A 17,696-nucleotide genomic window follows, 5' to 3' on the forward strand; every position below is an offset into this window, starting at 1 on the left:
TTGACAGTGCACCCGCAATTATATTTTCTTTGCCAGACACACGAGTAATTTAAATTGGTACTGTTGTAGTGTCATTGTCCAACGTGACAGTCTGGGATGTAAAAATTTACATGTTTGCAAAAAGGTTAGTGGCTGATGGTCACAATACACAATCGTTTTCGAACAATATAAATAATAGTTAAACTTCTTGAATGCCCAAATAACTGCAAGTGCTACAAGTTCTGTGGTCCTATAGGCTCTTTCACAGGGCGATAACACTCGACTAGCAAATGCTATCGGGCAGATTGTTGGTACCCCTTTCATTTTCCTTATTTGGAAGAGACAACATCCGATGAATCCGTCGACAGACAGAACTCACAATTCATATCAGGGTGATATAATAAGAATGCGTTAACGAGTTGGTCTTTAATGTCTCGAAAAGCTAGTTCACATTCTTCAGTCGATTGCCATGGCACATCCTTCCGTAGCAGCCGGTTTAATGACTCAGAATTCATGGCTTGATTCTTTATGAAACGACGGAAAAGCGATGCCATACCTATAAATCCCTTCAGCTGCCTTTTATTCCGTGGTGATGGAAAATTTCGAATTGCACTTATCTTCTTTTCGGTAGGCAGGATACCTTTCGCATCTATCATATGTCCTAAGAACTTAATTTGTGGTAAATCAAAATGAGACTTCTGTACGTTTACTGTAATTCCGGTTTTCTTGAAAACAGCAAATATCCTTTCCAAAATATGCAAATGCTCTTCCCATGTTTTCGTGGCTATTAATAAGTCGTCAACAAACACAGTTATACGACTACGCAATTCTGGTCCAAGAACATAATCCAACGCTGAAATATATATTCCGGCACTATTATTAAGACCGAACGGGACAACTCTAAATTGGTAACTTCTCCCGGCATAGATAGATGCGGTATACTTCCTAGATTCTTCATCCATTTTGACCTGCCAGTACGAACCTCTCAAATCAACACTAGTTAAGTGCGAAACATCCGGGAAATTTAGAATTAATTCATCTATATTTTCCGGATGAGTTCTTACAGGTACTATTATTTTATTGATCTCTCTCGCATCCAGAACTAATCTTACGTTGCCTCCAGGTTTTGGAACAACTAAGAGCGGAGAACAATATGGACTAGTTGATGGCTCAATCAAGTTCCATTCTAACATTCTATTTATCTCCCTTTGAACAGATTGTTTTAAATGCCAGGGGATCGGATAGTGCGTGTAACAGTAAGTCTGATGTGGCTTCACTTGTAGGTCACAAATATACCCTTTAATAATTCCTGTTTCTCATCAAAAATCTCTTCATATGCCTCTAACAAATACTGAAGCTGCTGCCTTTGTTCTCCGGTAAGCTGATTTGATTCACTAGCTTTTATCATCGTTGTTTGGTTAAAGTCCTCCTGTGGTATTAAATCCTTTGAAAGCTCCTTCCAACGACCATTTGTAGGGTCAATTAATTGAATTATGGCACCGTCTCCTTTCTATTTAAATCCAGTGCTATCTCTTCTCCATTTAATCTAAATTTAACTATTCCTTCCAAAAAATCAATGTGACAATTATACTCCTGCATACTCCCAATACCAAAAATACAGTCCACTAATAACTTCTCCACTACAAGGAACGTGCATTTTATTGCTACATTTCCCATTTTCATCTCTAATTGTATTTGTATTTTGACATTGCAAGAGCGTGCTCCAACAGCCCCGATGATTTTGCAGTTCTGTACCGGCAAAATTGGTACTTCTTCCTAATAATTCTCCAAAAAGGAGCGCCTGAGATGGCATTGGCGGAAGCGGCGGTGTCTAATATCACATTCGTTGGAACTTCCTCTATTTCAACAAATACTTCCGCTACCGCAACACTCGATCTGTCATTATGACACGTTTTTAAACCCTTTGTTAACTCTTCAGTCAACAGCTCACCATCATTATATCTTAACAATTGTAATTTTACTGTTTCGCCCCTAACAGATCCCCTGGCCGCTCCTCTGGGGCACGATGCGGTCACGTTTAGTTTGACTGACTGTTGGTCCGATTGGTATTTGTCTCTTCAGCTACTTCAGTGATTATCGGTTGTTGTGGTGAATTCGGTCTATATTGTCTTGCTTGATTCGTGTAATTATTGTTGTTGTTCTGCTGGTGTTGGTAGAACTGTCTTGTGTTGCACTACATTGGATTATATCCACTGATATTCCTATTGTTCCGAAATTAGCCCCTCGCTGCACCATTACTAAAGTTTCCATTAAGGTAATAATTATTGTTTGCATTTTGTCCATTTCTAAGTCTCCTCGGATAGTGTAAATGGTTCAAATGGCTCTGTGCACCATGCAACATAACTTGCAAGGTCGTCAGTCGCCTAGAACTTAGAACTAATTAAACCTAACTAACCTAAGGACATCACACGCATCCATGCCCGAGGCAGGATTCGAACCTGCGACCGTTGCCCGGCCGAAGTGGCCGTGCGGTTAAAGGCGCTGCAGTCTGGAACCGCAAGACCGCTACGGTCGCAGGTTCGAATCCTGCCTCGGGCATGGATGTTTGTGACGTCCTTAGGTTAGTTAGGTTTAACTAGTTCTAAGTTCTAGGGGACTAATGAATTCAGCAGTTGAGTCCCATAGTGCTCAGAGCCATTTGATCCATTTTTTTTTGCGACCGTTGCGGTCGCTCGGCTCCCGACTGTAGCGCCCAGAACCGCACGGTCACTCCGGCCGGCTCGGATAGTGTAGTTCATTTTGATTATTGTTATTGCTACCATTACTGCCATTCCCGTTCGAGTTGCAGCTCGGATTATCTTCTATTGCTCTTCCTTGATATGACATTTCTCTTGACCTTTTATGTCCTTCTCAATTATATCAATATAATCAAGTGTAGTCATAAATGAGTCTATACCCTTATCATTTATATATAACAGCTGATTCCTTCTACTGGTGGGTAGTCTGGACTTGAGTATCCTAAGAGTATCCGGCAAAGAAATCGGTACATCCCAATACAAAAATTTGTTAATGTATTTCTCAAAATATCTCTTTAGAGATCCTCTAGAAAATGAGAAAGGCTCAGGATGTAATACTTCCTGCCTAAGTCTTTCTTGTATTCCAGCAGACCGATATTTTGCTAGCCTGCTCAAATTCTTTATAACATTTACAAGATGATGTTTGTTCGGATGCCCACAATGCTCCTGATGCAAAACTAATCTTTTGCCATTCTGTCCAAGAACGTGGAAATAAACCTCTGAAACTTCGAATAAAGACTACAGGATGAACATTCTTTTTGTCAGGGTTAAATACTTGAAATTGTCTCTGTTTATTCATCTATCCCTCAACGGTACTACAATTCCAAAAATCATCCTGTTCGTACTCTTCCCTGTGGCTATCCGTTATATCGAATCTAACTTGTGACGTTCCAATTCTGTCTACATTGTATCTTGACGTGGACGGAATGTCACGCGCAGATTGAGAATTTTGCTTCCTACTTCTCGCTGTTTCTAAATCCTCCTGCGAGAGATTTATTGATCTTTCCATATTTTCTTTCCAACGCGAGAATTCTTCGCCAAGTTGTTCACGAACTTCCTTTAACACTTTGTTGAAAAAATTCTCTTCGGAACTCATTGAAATTGACTGTAAAGCTACTTCCTCAGTTTCTTCTATCGTTTCCGAAGGAAAATTTTGCCGCTCTAATGTCATTTCTGAAAACTTTCCTCTAGTACATTCATTCTATGGTCCACTGTCGTCTGTTTTTCCTTCAATTCGTCAAATTGCTTCTTTAGATTAACTTGGGATTCTATAATTTCTGGTATCATAGCTACGGAACACTGTATGTCCTCTTGAGCTTGTATTACTTGAGGAAACCGTTCTACTTGTTTTTTATCGTGTCAGTTTTGACGGATACATATTCGGTTAGTTCCGCTTTAAATTTATTATTGTTTTCTTGGCATTGTTGGCGGACCTAATCAATTTGAGCAATAAGATTCTGTTCGGTCCTTTCTGCCATTTCTTTTATTTCCTGTGTGTGGGTATTTAATGGCTGATCTAATTCGGTAAAGGTTGCTCTTAATTGATTTTGTAATTCTGTTTGATTTTCGGCTAATTGATTTTGGAGTTGATTTTGTATGGCTGATAAGTCTCGCTTTACCTCCGCTTGGCCTTCTGCAAAATCTCGCTGTACAACGGACAAGTCTCGTTTTACTTCAGACTGTATAATGGATAAGTCTCGTTTTACTTCCGCTTGGGCTTCTGCAAAATCTCGTTTAATTTCTACTTGAGCCTTCGCAAGGTTTGACACATTTCCGGCTAATAGAGACAACTGTTGCATAATGACAACTAGTGAGTCAACAACAGTCTGATCAGCTGTTGTACGAATGTTTTCTGAACCAGCGGGAGTATTTATATTGCTACCGCTAGCCACCACAGTCTCAGAATTGCTATCAGTGCCCTCTGATTCTGCGCAAACAGCTGAAGGCTGTTGCACGTCTCGTTGCTGATTCAATGACATTTTAAATGCCGCTCTAGTCAATACCATTACATAACTGTCAATATAAGGTTCTAGTCACTAAATACAGTTTCAAATTTACTGTCGTAGACACACTTAACTTTCAAATTACTTCACAGATGGTACAAATATCAAGTCCAGATACGAAAATCACATAATATACTGTTCTACAATCTAACTACAATCTGGAAAAAAGTTCTTTCTAAATTAATTTCAAACTATTTTAACTACACAATGGAGAAATTGGAATTATCTGGCCTTGTTCTGCAGTATAGGTCTTGTCCAATAGTTGAAATCGTTCCTTGGTATCAGCAATCTTTTACTACGGGCACCGAATCTCTCTTCAGATTCGTTACCTCTCGTTCTCGTTGGTTTTCATGAAACAAAAAATACATATATTATATAACAATCCAAGAGAGTCCTGTCACACTGGCGCCATTGTAATTTTTCCTCCTATCTACGTAATTATGTAGTTATGTAGCTCTCAATTCGTTAGAGCAATCAGTCATTCATAATATGAAACACAATCATAACTCAGTCACTCAAAATGATTCAGAAATTTTGAAATCAGGCGATGATTCTTCTTCTCTGCAGGCTCGTGCTTTGCAGCAGTCTGCTAAGCTGTACAAATAAAACGCCTCGTATTTTTGGGAGCGTTGTGTAATCTGTCGGGAAACCTCAGATCAAGCGGATATTTGGCTTTGATGAAGTTTAACCTTCCGAAGAAGTAATGGAGCTCTTGGATTATTAAATGCAGGTTCGTATCCAGTCTTTCGGAAGTTCCCTTCTGATTAACAACTACGCAATATATCGAAGAATATCATTAATTCTCAAATGTCAAATTATGTAAATTGTTACACACCTTTTGTATGAAGGTATATATATATATATATATATATATATATATATATATATATATATATATATATATATATTTCCCTTTTAATCGTATAATTTCGTATCAGTTATATTTTGTCATAAATCTCAATATTCAGATTACAATTCTTCAAACAATGCTCAGGCTAATCGGCACGAAGACAATCTCGGAAGCTTTTTTCTAGCAACCACCAGAGAGAGTACTACATAGAATAATTATGCGCTCATGGCATAGCTATTGTATGAAACTACTTTGCGCATGGATTTTGCGAGTATGAAGATAGAAAATTAGTAAACGTCATTCAAGGGTAGAATTGTATCAGAATAATTCATCAAATATAAAGAGATATTACAAAAAGAAAAACACCCTTGTTTTAATAACTTTCACTCCAAGTTGCGTGTAATATTCCTGACACTCGCCACTTCTCGCTAATTCATGACGAGCTGTCCTCCTTTTAATTTCCTCAGTGCCCTCCTTCAATCCTGTCTTCTAACAACAGCGTAATGCTGTAAACTAAAGGATGTTGAGGACCTAAACAGGAGCGCTCGGTTTTAAACATAAGCGAAAGTACAGTGTCACACTGCCCAGTAACGCTACATTAATTCCACTGCTATCGGTCGAAGCGTGTCTATGAGACCAGCCCATCGCCACGTAGAATGTTTTTACAGTTTTATAGGCCATGAAGTACCCAAGATAAAGCAATGATAATAATTGTCAATAAATAAATGAACTGTATGAGAACCTGAGTGCTAGAAACTGAAGGGAGATGGCACATGCAGAATTTACTCCACGTTTCCATCAACCCAGTTCCCAGAACGGCTGAAGACACACGTTGACTGTGGGTATTGTATCAGAGACACAGTTCCTTCGACTGTTCAGAGATGTCACTAAACCCGCCCAGATGTGTAAACTACCATGCATTAGCAGCGCCTATTAGACGGAGGAGGTCCGACAACCGATCAGTTCCTGTCATTCGGCCAGGAAGAAGGTACACGGTTTGTGTTGTCTGTACTTCAGCCATGCCTAGACGGTCAAGACCGCAGTTCAATCGCGTCCCCGTTGTTACCTTGTGCCAGCAAGAGCTCTCAACAAAGGAAGTATCCAGGCATCTCGGAGTGAACCAAAGCGATGTAGTTTGGGTAACTAGGAGATACAGAGAGACAAGAACTGTCAATAAGAGGCCTCGCTCAGCCTGCCCAAGGGCTACTGTACTGTAGCAAGTTATTACGCAATAACATTCGACACAGTAAGGCACGCTGTCGTGTAGCACGGTGGCTTCAGGGTGGCTGTTTTCTCTCCACTCTGACACACAGCGCAGCTGACGTTACTAGCCGTGAGAATGGTCCCAAGTAACATTCAGCCGGTACGCAAATTCATACCCCCTACGAATACAAATGAAAATGGTTCAAATGGCTCTGAGCACTATGGGACTTAACTTCTGAGGTCATCAGTCCCCTAGAACTTAGAACTGCTAAAACCTAAATAACATAAGGACATCACACACATCCATGCCAGACGCAGGGTTCGAACTTGCGACCGTAGCGATCGTGCGTTTCCAGACTGTAGCGCCTAGAACCGCTCGGCCACTCATGCCGGCTAAAGAAACCATGGTACTTATCATCAGATTTTTTTAAAACTTGGTTCACAATCCTTTGTAATTAAGGAAGGGATCCTGCCAAAATTTCCGATTTTGGTTTAGTAGAGTTACAGAGGTTGAGAAAATTACTTAAATGTCCTTAAACCGACACTCATGTTTCAAAACTCACTTAGGAACGATAACCAAATGTCTTTTATTATCATCTGAAGTCATAACAAAGCTCCCAGTATATAATATCACTTAACTGGTATTTTCTTTTCAAAATTTTAATTACTCTACGTTATGTAGTATAAAAATCATTCATATTATTATTTGCTTATTATTTTGATGAGTAAATACATTGGAATGAATGAGAGTGTGTAAGTGGGAGATACGTTAAAAATTAATGTCATTTTATGTAAAACCTTATAAAACTGAACCGTGGGAAGACCGAGTTGCAACCACTATGCTGATGACTTATGTCCATTTGTGTCACAATAAAAGTCTGAAGCGGAAAAAGTTTCCATATTAATTTAAAGAATATTTTGTATTTTGTTCTACTTTATTAAACAGTATGTTAGAAACTGAAATTCTAATGACGTAAATGACTATCTGATTAGTGGTTCGCTAAGTTCTGGCGGGAGAATGATCTGGAAGGATCATTCTCATTTATCATTCAGATCAATAGCCAATCAGAATCAAGCGGTTCCCGCGTGCGGCTAGTCAGATAGGCACAGAGGAAAGGAGCATCGATAGAGTCACTCACTAACGTGCTGCCGGGTAACACCATGATAAGTATCTCCATGAAAATAGTATGTAAAATGAAGAGCTACTGAGATCATTTCAGATAGAATGTGTTATGACTAAGGCGGTTAAAGTTACGAACATTTTGAAGATAGTGGGATGTTTCGGATTTAATTAGTTGAAGTTTTATAGGCGTGTCATCTTTTGGTCGTAGAGACAATTCCATGTGGCATATTACGTGTTCTTTATGAAATACTTTGGCGAGCACTTTTAACATAGAAGACCACTAAAATAACATAAGTTCAAGTTACTAATAGTGTGAAATCACTGCTTTTTCGTGTGAAATATGTTGTATAGACAGTGAGCTTGGAAAGATAGAGCATTTACCTTATTAAATACGGATTTGATGGCTATTTCATGTGCTTCCTAATGAATAAAAAGACATTAATAGGACTTTCAAATGCTTACTGCAATTAAACTGCGTTCTCCTACCGCCATAAAACTTGTTAAAATGAACTTATAGGAACTTATTTGCGACTAGAGTTACGTGGCCACTGTGTGGTACGTATTAGGTAGTGGTTTCATCAACGCTGCTTCACACTGCCTAGCGTGTAACTACTAGTGCAGAGTGAAGGGACAGCGGAAGGAAGAAATGAAAGTGAGTGCGAGAGAGAGAATAGGTTCAAATGTCTCTGAGCACTATGGGACTCAACTGCTGAGGTCATTAGTCCCCTAGAACTTAGAACTAGTTAAACCTAACTAACCTAAGGACATCACAAACATCCATGCCCGAGGCAGGATTCGAACCTGCGACCGTTGCGGTCTTGCGGGTCCAGACTGCAGCGCCTTTAACCGCACGGCCACTTCGGCCGGCAGAGAGAATAGGGAGACAACAGAACAAGAGAACGATCCCGCCTCGCTAATCAGTTCTAATCATTCCACCAGGAAGTAAGCGCACGGCTCGTGTTGTCTGTACTTCTACCATGTCCAGACGATCAATACCGCGGTTCGATCGGGTCATCATTGTTACTTTGCGCCAGCAAGAGCTCGCAACAAGGAAAGTGTCCACGCATGTTGGAGTGAACCAAAGCGATGTTGTTCGGACAAGAAGTAGATACAGACAGACAGGAACTGTCGATGAGAGCCCTCGTTGAGCCCACCCAAGGGCTTCTACTGCAGTGGATGATCGCCACCTACGTATTATGGATTGGAGGAACCATGACAGCAACGCCACCATGTTGAATCACGCTTTTCGTGCTGCCACACGTCGTGCTACGACGCAAACTGTGCGCAGTCGGCTGCGTGATGAGCAACTTCACTCGCGACGTCAATGGCGAGGTCCATCTTTGTAACCACGACACCATGCAGCGCGTATAGAGATGCCCAACAATATGTCGATTGGTCCGCTCAGAATTGCCACGTCGTTCTCTTCACCGATGAGTGTCGTACATGCCTTCAACCAGACAGTCGTCGGAGACGTGTTTGGAGGCAACTCGCTCAGGCTTAATGCCTTAGACACACTGTGCAGCTAGTGCAGCGAGGTGGAGGTTGCCTGCTGTTTTGGGGTGGCATTATGTGGGACCAACGTACGCCGCTGATGGTCATAGATGGCGCTGTAGCGGCTGTACAATACGTGAATGCTGTCCTCCGACCGATAGTGCAATCATATCGACAGGATATTCGCGATGCAATCGTCTTCATGGACGACAATTCGCGCCCCCATCTGGCACATCTCGTGAGTGACTTCCTTCAGGATAACGACATCGCTCGACTGGAGTGACCAGCATGTTCTCCTGACATGAAACCTATCGAACATGGCTGGGATAGGTTGAAAAGGGCTGTTTAATGACGACGTGACCCACCAACCACTCTGAGGGATCTACGCCGAATTGCCGTTAGGGAGTGGTACAATCTGAATCTGTGCCTTGATAAACTTGTGAATAGTATTTCCCGACGAATACTGGCATTCAACAGTGTAAGATGACTCGCTACTGGCTATAAGAGGTACCGGTGCGTACAGATATCACGACCAACACCTCTGAAGGTCTCGCTGTATGGTGGTACAACGCGCAGTGTGTGGTTTTCATGAGCAGTGAAAAGGGCGGAAATGACGTTTATGTCGACCTTTATTCCAATTTTCCTCTGCAGGTTCCAGAACTCTCGGAACCGAGGTGATGCAAAACTTTTTTGGCGTGTTTATATGTTAATGCGAAAACCTGTTAGCACTGTGCTTCGACGCACTTCATAGCTTACAAGCGATCAATAAATGTGCAGTTAAAAAAATTAAACTAAAATATGCAATTCGTCTCACTAACATGTGAAATCAGCGCAGTCAAGGCATATTCATTACTTGTTTCCTGTCTATATAAAAAATTTGTAAACCGATTTTGAATAACTGCCTACTTAATTGCCATGTTAAGCTACAAACATGGTTTCTTTGTGTAAACCGAGGCTGCCAACAGATCTCAATACCTGTTATCAGTAAGAAGTGAACCAACAGACGTATATTGTAATTTGTTGCAGACAAACGATTGCAAGAATGAGGGCAATTTGTATGTACGTTGGGTAAAACTACAAGTGAGAAAAGAGCACACGTCAGGTTTTCATGCCCCTAAAACAGAAGTTCACGTTTATCCCACTAAATATGTCATCGTGTCCTTGGTTGCATTCTGGAACTTCATGGTTGTCGGATGCTTACAGCTAGAGAAAACTAGATAAGTCACTTTCTTACGTTTGTACAGCAAAATATGTGAAGCTGTCGTGGAACATTAAGTGACTCTAAATCTATTCAAAGATTTGATAAAGTCGGTAGTGAGACTGGTGGTATCATATTCCAACATTATCCGATGAAGATGATGATGATGATGTTTGGTTTGTGGGTCGCTCAACTGCGTGGTTATCAGCGCCCGTACAATTATCCAATCTTTGCTCAGTCCAATTTCGCCACTTTCCGGGATGATGATGAAATGATGAGGACAACACAAACACCCAGTCATATCGAGGCAGGTGAAAATCCCTGACCCCACCGGGAATCAAACCCGGGACCCTGTGCTCGGAACATTATCCGAGATCTCCATGATTTCAGTTGTGTGTTAAATGTAGATTGCCGGAAAGAAAAAAATAACGGAAAGGGCGCAGGTGTAATAGGGTAGAAATTAAAATTGAATACCTTTACCTCACCAGCAAACTGTTTGCCATCTTTTACCAACCAACTCTTACTTTGACTTGTTTAGTCTGTTCTAGCGCATTCAAGTATTATTCTGTTGGTGGTTATTTACCTTAGGTTCCTCATTTTTTACCCTGGAGAATTAAAGTTAAAATTTATTTCCTCTAGGTTTTGGTGCATAATGCTTCTCTCTAACGTACTTACCCATAGAAAGCACTTCGAATATATTCAAATATTGCATAGCAGTATTTTTCTGTTTTCCAGGAACCGACCGAGAACATCGTCTCGACAGTATCGTTGTTTCATCAAACTCTTGGCGTTATTGGAAATGAGAACTCAATACGCTGCAATAAGAAAACGTCTTAAAACCAGCAAGGTAGTCGGCACTTCGGCCTCTTCTCAAAAACGAAGCTGCCGTAGTAGATAGTTCTGCTATAAGGACAGAGGAATTTGCAAATGTGAAAGCCCATGAAAAACTAAAACTTGGTTTGGTCTTTACCTATCTGAAGTACTTCATTCTTTGAATCGTGGTTAGTATGGAATTTCTTATAAGCGTAACCAAAATTTTTGATATTCTAGAAGGTTTGCCAATGTTGTGAGATTGTCAGAAGCTGTATAGGGCTTCTACTTGGTTCAAATGGCTCTGAGCACTATGCGACTTAACTTCTGAGGTCATCAGTCGCCTAGAACTTAGACCTAATTACACCTAACTAACCTAAGGACAACATACACACATCCATGCCCGAGGCAGGATTCGAACCTGCGACCGTAGCGGTCACTCGGTTCCAGACTGTAGCGCCTAGAACCGCACAGCCACTCCGGCCGTCCCAGGGCTTGTACTAAAAGCATCGTTAAAATGTAAGATTTGATTGATAACCTGCATTCTTTCTACTTTCCTCGCTTTCATTTAATCAGGCTTAAGTTCCTTAACTGCAGCATGACTGTTCTCTGTTAATTTTCGTTATTCCATTAGCGTGATTTCTATTTTGTGTCAATATCTTATTAGTTACGTCAGTGCCCAAAGGTAGGCCCGTAACCTTAGTAGTTAAATAGTTTAGTTTGTTAGACTGAAATACGGTAAGGGGGTGTTACTAATTATGAAATAATTACGTTCCTATAATACTTAAAAAATAAATAGTTCCTAATTTCTCTTTCCATGTAGTTATTTGTAGTCCTTTTTTATTTGTCAACAGTTTGGTATAAACGTTCGCATAGCACACTTTGTGCCAGGCCGGCGTACTTTGATTCCGCAGCACTGGGTAAGATTACACAAAATAATTTTTTGAGCAAACATTTATTACTGCTTTCACGATTGTATGACACTGTACCTTGTACTCAGTGTTACCAACGTATCAGATTAGTTGTTGCGTTAGTAACTGATACAATATTTCAGTAAGATTTCTTTTTCGAAAATTGGTAGTACCGAAAACGCATTGTTTCCACCCCACCTGCCATATCATTTTAGAAGTTTTGTATAGAGTATTGCCGCGCGGTTTACGAAATATTTTATCTTATATGCTGTATTGAGAATTCTCAAATCATCAGTCGTGGATACAGTGGTTGGCAGAATGCTAAATCCTTAACTTTCGATGGCTGTTAGACACTGAAGCGAGCTAAAACGTTACATTTTGATGAGTGGCAATTGCTGTGTTCACCTACGTTCTCTTTAAATTACTTTCTTGCTACCTTGTACCGCCAAAGAGAAATTAACTGGATTTTACTGGGCAGCCTTATTACTGCTTTTCATTAATTACAGAATTAATTTTGGATTTAGCATTTCCGATTTTCCAGGAATTGCGGTACTTCTGGACTTTCAACTGAGAGCCCACGTGCACCGTTTTCTTGGTGTGTGAGACCACTTTGTTCAGACTTGGTGAATTGCTATTCTTACTGCTCTCGTATATGAACCGTGCTTATGAAGTTTTTTTTTTTTCCAAAGATGTTTAACGCATCTCTTTCATTGCGTCGCCAAGATTCACTACAGAAACCATTTTTTTTTAATTTCCTCCTGTTTTAGTCATAAAATTTTTTGTCTTCAGTCATTTAACTATGAAGTTTCACAGTTTTATTTGCAAATGTTGGCGTATTTCGCAATTCTCATCAGTTACTAGGACATCCATTAAAAATGTAGTGCGTCCGCCGCAGTGCTGGACGAAAGGTTATAAATGGAGAGATGTGTTAGGCATGTGTTCAAGCTAAAATTCTACTAGGTTGCACAGTTACAATCTGCTATTCTGAACACAGATCTTAGCACTAATTTTATTAGTCGAGACTTATAGGGCTACTAGCAACACGTAACAGTGCATCAGAGGAGGACGATCAAGCAGTAGTGTAGGCAGCATGTTTAGTAGATGCGTGACATCTTTTAAGTGTTCTGTCGATAAAACGCAGCCTTCGGTCCTTCCTACCCACGTAACTTTATTTGTGATAGCTTACATTTAAATTATTCTTATCTGCATCCTCTTGGTATTTAGTTTCCTTGGCAGCCTTTAAGTTTGTGTCATTCATCGTGTAACAGAAATACACCGTGTAGAGGACTTCACTCTTGTTACTATCTTGAGAGAATTTCCAGTTATCATATGACTGTTTCTAAACGATTTTGCAATTTTCTATCATCATTTGATGATTTTTCTAGACGGTAAATGACAGCGTCTTCTACAAGCAGTCGAAAACGGGTGCTGAGAGTGCCTCCTAAGCAGTTAATATAACATCAAAATCAGTATAACGGTTACCTGAATGGTGGCAAAGGTGAGCCGTTCACATTACGTTCCTTATAGTTCTCAAGATCTACATTGGCTTTCCTTATCATTATCAGTATTGTCATTACCTGTCTTGTAGCGCTGACTGGAGGATGAGGCTCTGCTCGAAACTGTTAGCGATGCCCATCCATGTTCATGTCGACGTCATCTACTAATCCCCCATTAAGTGATAGTCCCGTCCATTCTTCTACCTCGTAATGTAGCAAAGAACTAAAAAAGATTAGATTTTAATCAGGCAAAGGACCAAGCTGACTTAAGGAGTGAATACAGACTCAAGGACGATTTTCAAGCCGTGAACGAAACTGCACAACGGATAAATAATCAGGCACTGCCACCTGGAATTTGATTCAAGGATTTTGAGAATTATTTTGACTAGATCGCCACAAAGTCTACAGCAATGGTCCTTACGAGAAGAGAGACTGATTCAACTCAGTACTGAAAAGTTCTTTAATGCCACAGAATCTATTATACTTCACCAGAAAAGTTGTAACTCCAGAACAGAACATAGCCATGCAAGAAGGTTTAATATCAGAATAAATATTCGCAGCAAGCCTGAAACGTATTCTAATCCTTTTAGTGGGAAAGTTAAGAAGGAACACAAGGTAGTGGGTCACATCAAGACCAATTGTACCAACTTTTTACATGCGCAGTAAGTAAGATTTAACAGTGTAAACCTTAAGAGATCAAGATTGAAAATAGTCCTGCAATACGAATAAAATGTTTTACGAGGGTCAGTTACAAAGTAGAGACTCCTGTATCTTTAGATTATTATTTTACAAGAAAGTCAGTTCCATATAATCTTTGTTATTAGGTCTTTCTCATATCTTGAAAGAAAGCACGTATTCCTCTGCGTAGAAACCTTGGTCCTACTTCCTCAACTACTGTTGCACAGAATTATTCAGGTTTATCACATCTTCAGAGTGATTACCCCGATGAGCTTCTTTGAGTGGACCGAACATCAGTTCTCTATGGCTGTTGGGGCGAGACTTCCCATCCACTACTGGAATCATGTGTGTGGCATCGCACTGTCGTAATTTTTCATCTCTGAAGACGTGTTTTCTACTTACTGAAGATTTCACGTATTGAACAAGGTTTATTGTGCACCATGTCTCGAAAAATTCAAGCAGAATGGCTGTCGTTACAACCTCCCCAGCATTGAATTTTTCCTTGTCGGCAATGTATTTTTAATTTCATTCCATCGACTGCGTGTTGGACTTACGGTGAATAAGGCGAATCCATCTCTCGTCTCCAGTCACAAGTTTCCCCAAACACTCATCTCCCTCAAGAACAGAGCACTGTCACAGATTGACTGCAAATATTTTCCGCGCCTCTTTGGTCTGGTGGTCACCATTTTCGGCATCCAGCTTGCAAAATATTGGAGAAGCCTCATTTTTTCAATAATAACCCTGACACTTACCAGTTGGTGCCCGACAAGACGTTCTACTGTTCATACCTAACGGTGCTTACGTCCGTCGTAGCATAAGGCTGTATGGACAGGCCCCCATGTTATCAAGGTTGGTTCGACTCTGCTGAAAATGTTTCACTGGGAAGCCCTTACACATCCCCCATACCGTTGCGATCTCTTCCCGTGCGATTTCCATGTTTTCGGAGCCCTGAGAAAAGACATTCGTGGCCGTCGATTTGCTTCGGGCAAAGAGGTGCATAGCAGTCTACCATCATTTTTCCACAAGCAACGGCAAATATTTTTGATGAAGGCGTTGGCCGTCTTGTCTCACAGAAGAAAACTTCCGATTACTTTTGAAATAATAAACAGTTCATTTTCTTCTAGTCCATCTGCGCCGTTTCCATATATACAAATATACACTACATATATATACAAATATACACTACATACAGGGTGTTCCAGCTATCTTGTCCACACTAAATATCCCTGGAACTATAACAGCTATTGGAAAACGACTTTCACCGCTATCAATATGGGGCTGAGGCCCACGAATGTGCATATTTGGAAACATTCTAAAACGAAAGCATATGTGTTTTTTAACACAAACTTATGTTTTTTTTAACTGGACCGCCTATATTTTTTCTTCAGCAATCCATAGCATAACAAAGCACATACACAATGGCGTTGATTACATCGCAATATTCCCATTACATCCCGAGATATTAAGAGGCGAAGTTGACGTTTGAAACACCCGACATGCGCTGCTAGCGCACGTCCTGAAGCTCAGTCTTGAACCCCATGCTGCCCGTAATCGCGATGTGATTGACGTGCGTAATCACACTTCCATACTTATCAAGAGATGCGAAACGAATAATACGGTCTGCTCCCATCCTGCATTAACGTCGTACATTCCAGCAGGTATTTATCCCATAGGCTAGGTGTAATGCGGTTCTGTAACATACCTGTGTACCGCAACGTTAGTCACAAAGTTAACTTCGCTTATCGTTAATCCGTTACTAAAATGGTAATGCCGTTCAACGTTAAAACTTTACAATACTGTAGAGCTAGCGCAAGTGACAGTTAATCATTCACTCGTAATAGTAAAATTCTTGTTGATGGTTTTAGTGAAACAAGCTAGTGGACTAAAAGTTTTACCGTTGTTTAGGTAAAAATGTTTAGATTTGGGAAGTTCAGATAGGACATAGAAGATGAATGTAAACATGTTTAACCAATTAGTTTTATTATCACATAATTATCAACCTTATGTATATCTAATGCGTTAAATGACAAATTGTTGCAAACAAATGTTTCTTAACATCACTGGGTAAAATGGCCCTCTGTAGAAACTTCCACTGTGATAACAGCACTACATACTAAACATAGCGTTCACATCTCATGCTCAAAGTGATCCCCATTGGCTTGCATACATAGGGTCACTCTGCGGATGAAGGATGCCCTACTTCGTGCTACTGTTTCCTCTTTGATGGCTGTACAAGCATCAATAATGCGTTCTTCATGTCCTCTGGTGTTGTTGGTTCATGTTGGTAAACAGCATCCTTCTCTGCTCCCCAAAGAAAATAATCCATCGGTGTGAGGTCCGGAGATCGGGCAGGCCACCTAACTGGGCCACCTCGTCCAATCCACCTACCAGGGAACTTACGGTTCAGAAGTCGTAGTGCTCGTAAGGCGTTATCTGCAGGGCATCCGTCATGCTGATACCACATGACCATTCTCCGGTTCAGAGGTACGGTGTCCAAGAGAACAGGAAGATTGTGTCGTATAAATCTGGAGTATTGTCTGTGGTGTCACCGCCAGACTTCCTAGCACTCGCCCCAGTTGTACAGCCGACTTTGCTTGCGAAGGTTCACTGACAAAATACGCTCTCATTTGCCGAGACGATAGTTAGCGTAGCCTTCAGCTACGTCATTTGCTACGACCTAGCAAGGCGCCATTACCAGTTACTATTGATGCTGTAAAACATGTACCGTCAAGAGCGATGTTCACCAATTATGGATTCAAGTTAAGTATTCCAGCAGTTACGTACGTTTTTTGTTAGTCTCATTTCCTTGACCTGTTCCAGACTTCACGCCAGCCTGCGTGAGCTAAAACACGTGCCTTTCGGCTTCCTCTCGTAGTGGGTTGGCTCTCTTGCCAATCCACATTTGTCTGCCATTTTGGATGCCATTTATGAAGAGAGGTCCGATAATGGTATCTCCAATAATCCCACACCAAACACTAACTTTCCGCGGACGTTGATGCTTTACCTGACGGAGCAATTTTGGCTTGCCTGAGGACCAATAATGCATATTCCTCATATTGACAATTCCTTTGTTGGAGAATGATGCCTCGTCGGTAAAGAGAACATCTGCAAAAAAATTAGGATTAGTTAAAAGTTTTTGCTGAGCCCACCGACAAAATGTTACCCTACTGCGGAAGCCATTTCCATGAAGATCCTGGTGTAAATGAGAAACGTCCCCTTACAACAATTATACAAGTCTGAGCTTAAACTGACACACAATATTTTTAGCGCAACGCAATCTAACTTTTAACAAACCCTACAAAAGAATGGCCCTGACTAACATTAACCTATACCTTTCACAAATCACTTACCTCTCAAAAATCTTCGCTACTCAAGCTACTGCAATACAGCGAGCGCCACTGCTGCCAGCTAAATAAA

This window comes from Schistocerca piceifrons, chromosome 7, assembly GCF_021461385.2.
Source record: "Schistocerca piceifrons isolate TAMUIC-IGC-003096 chromosome 7, iqSchPice1.1, whole genome shotgun sequence".
Lineage (NCBI taxonomy): Eukaryota > Metazoa > Arthropoda > Insecta > Orthoptera > Acrididae > Schistocerca > Schistocerca piceifrons.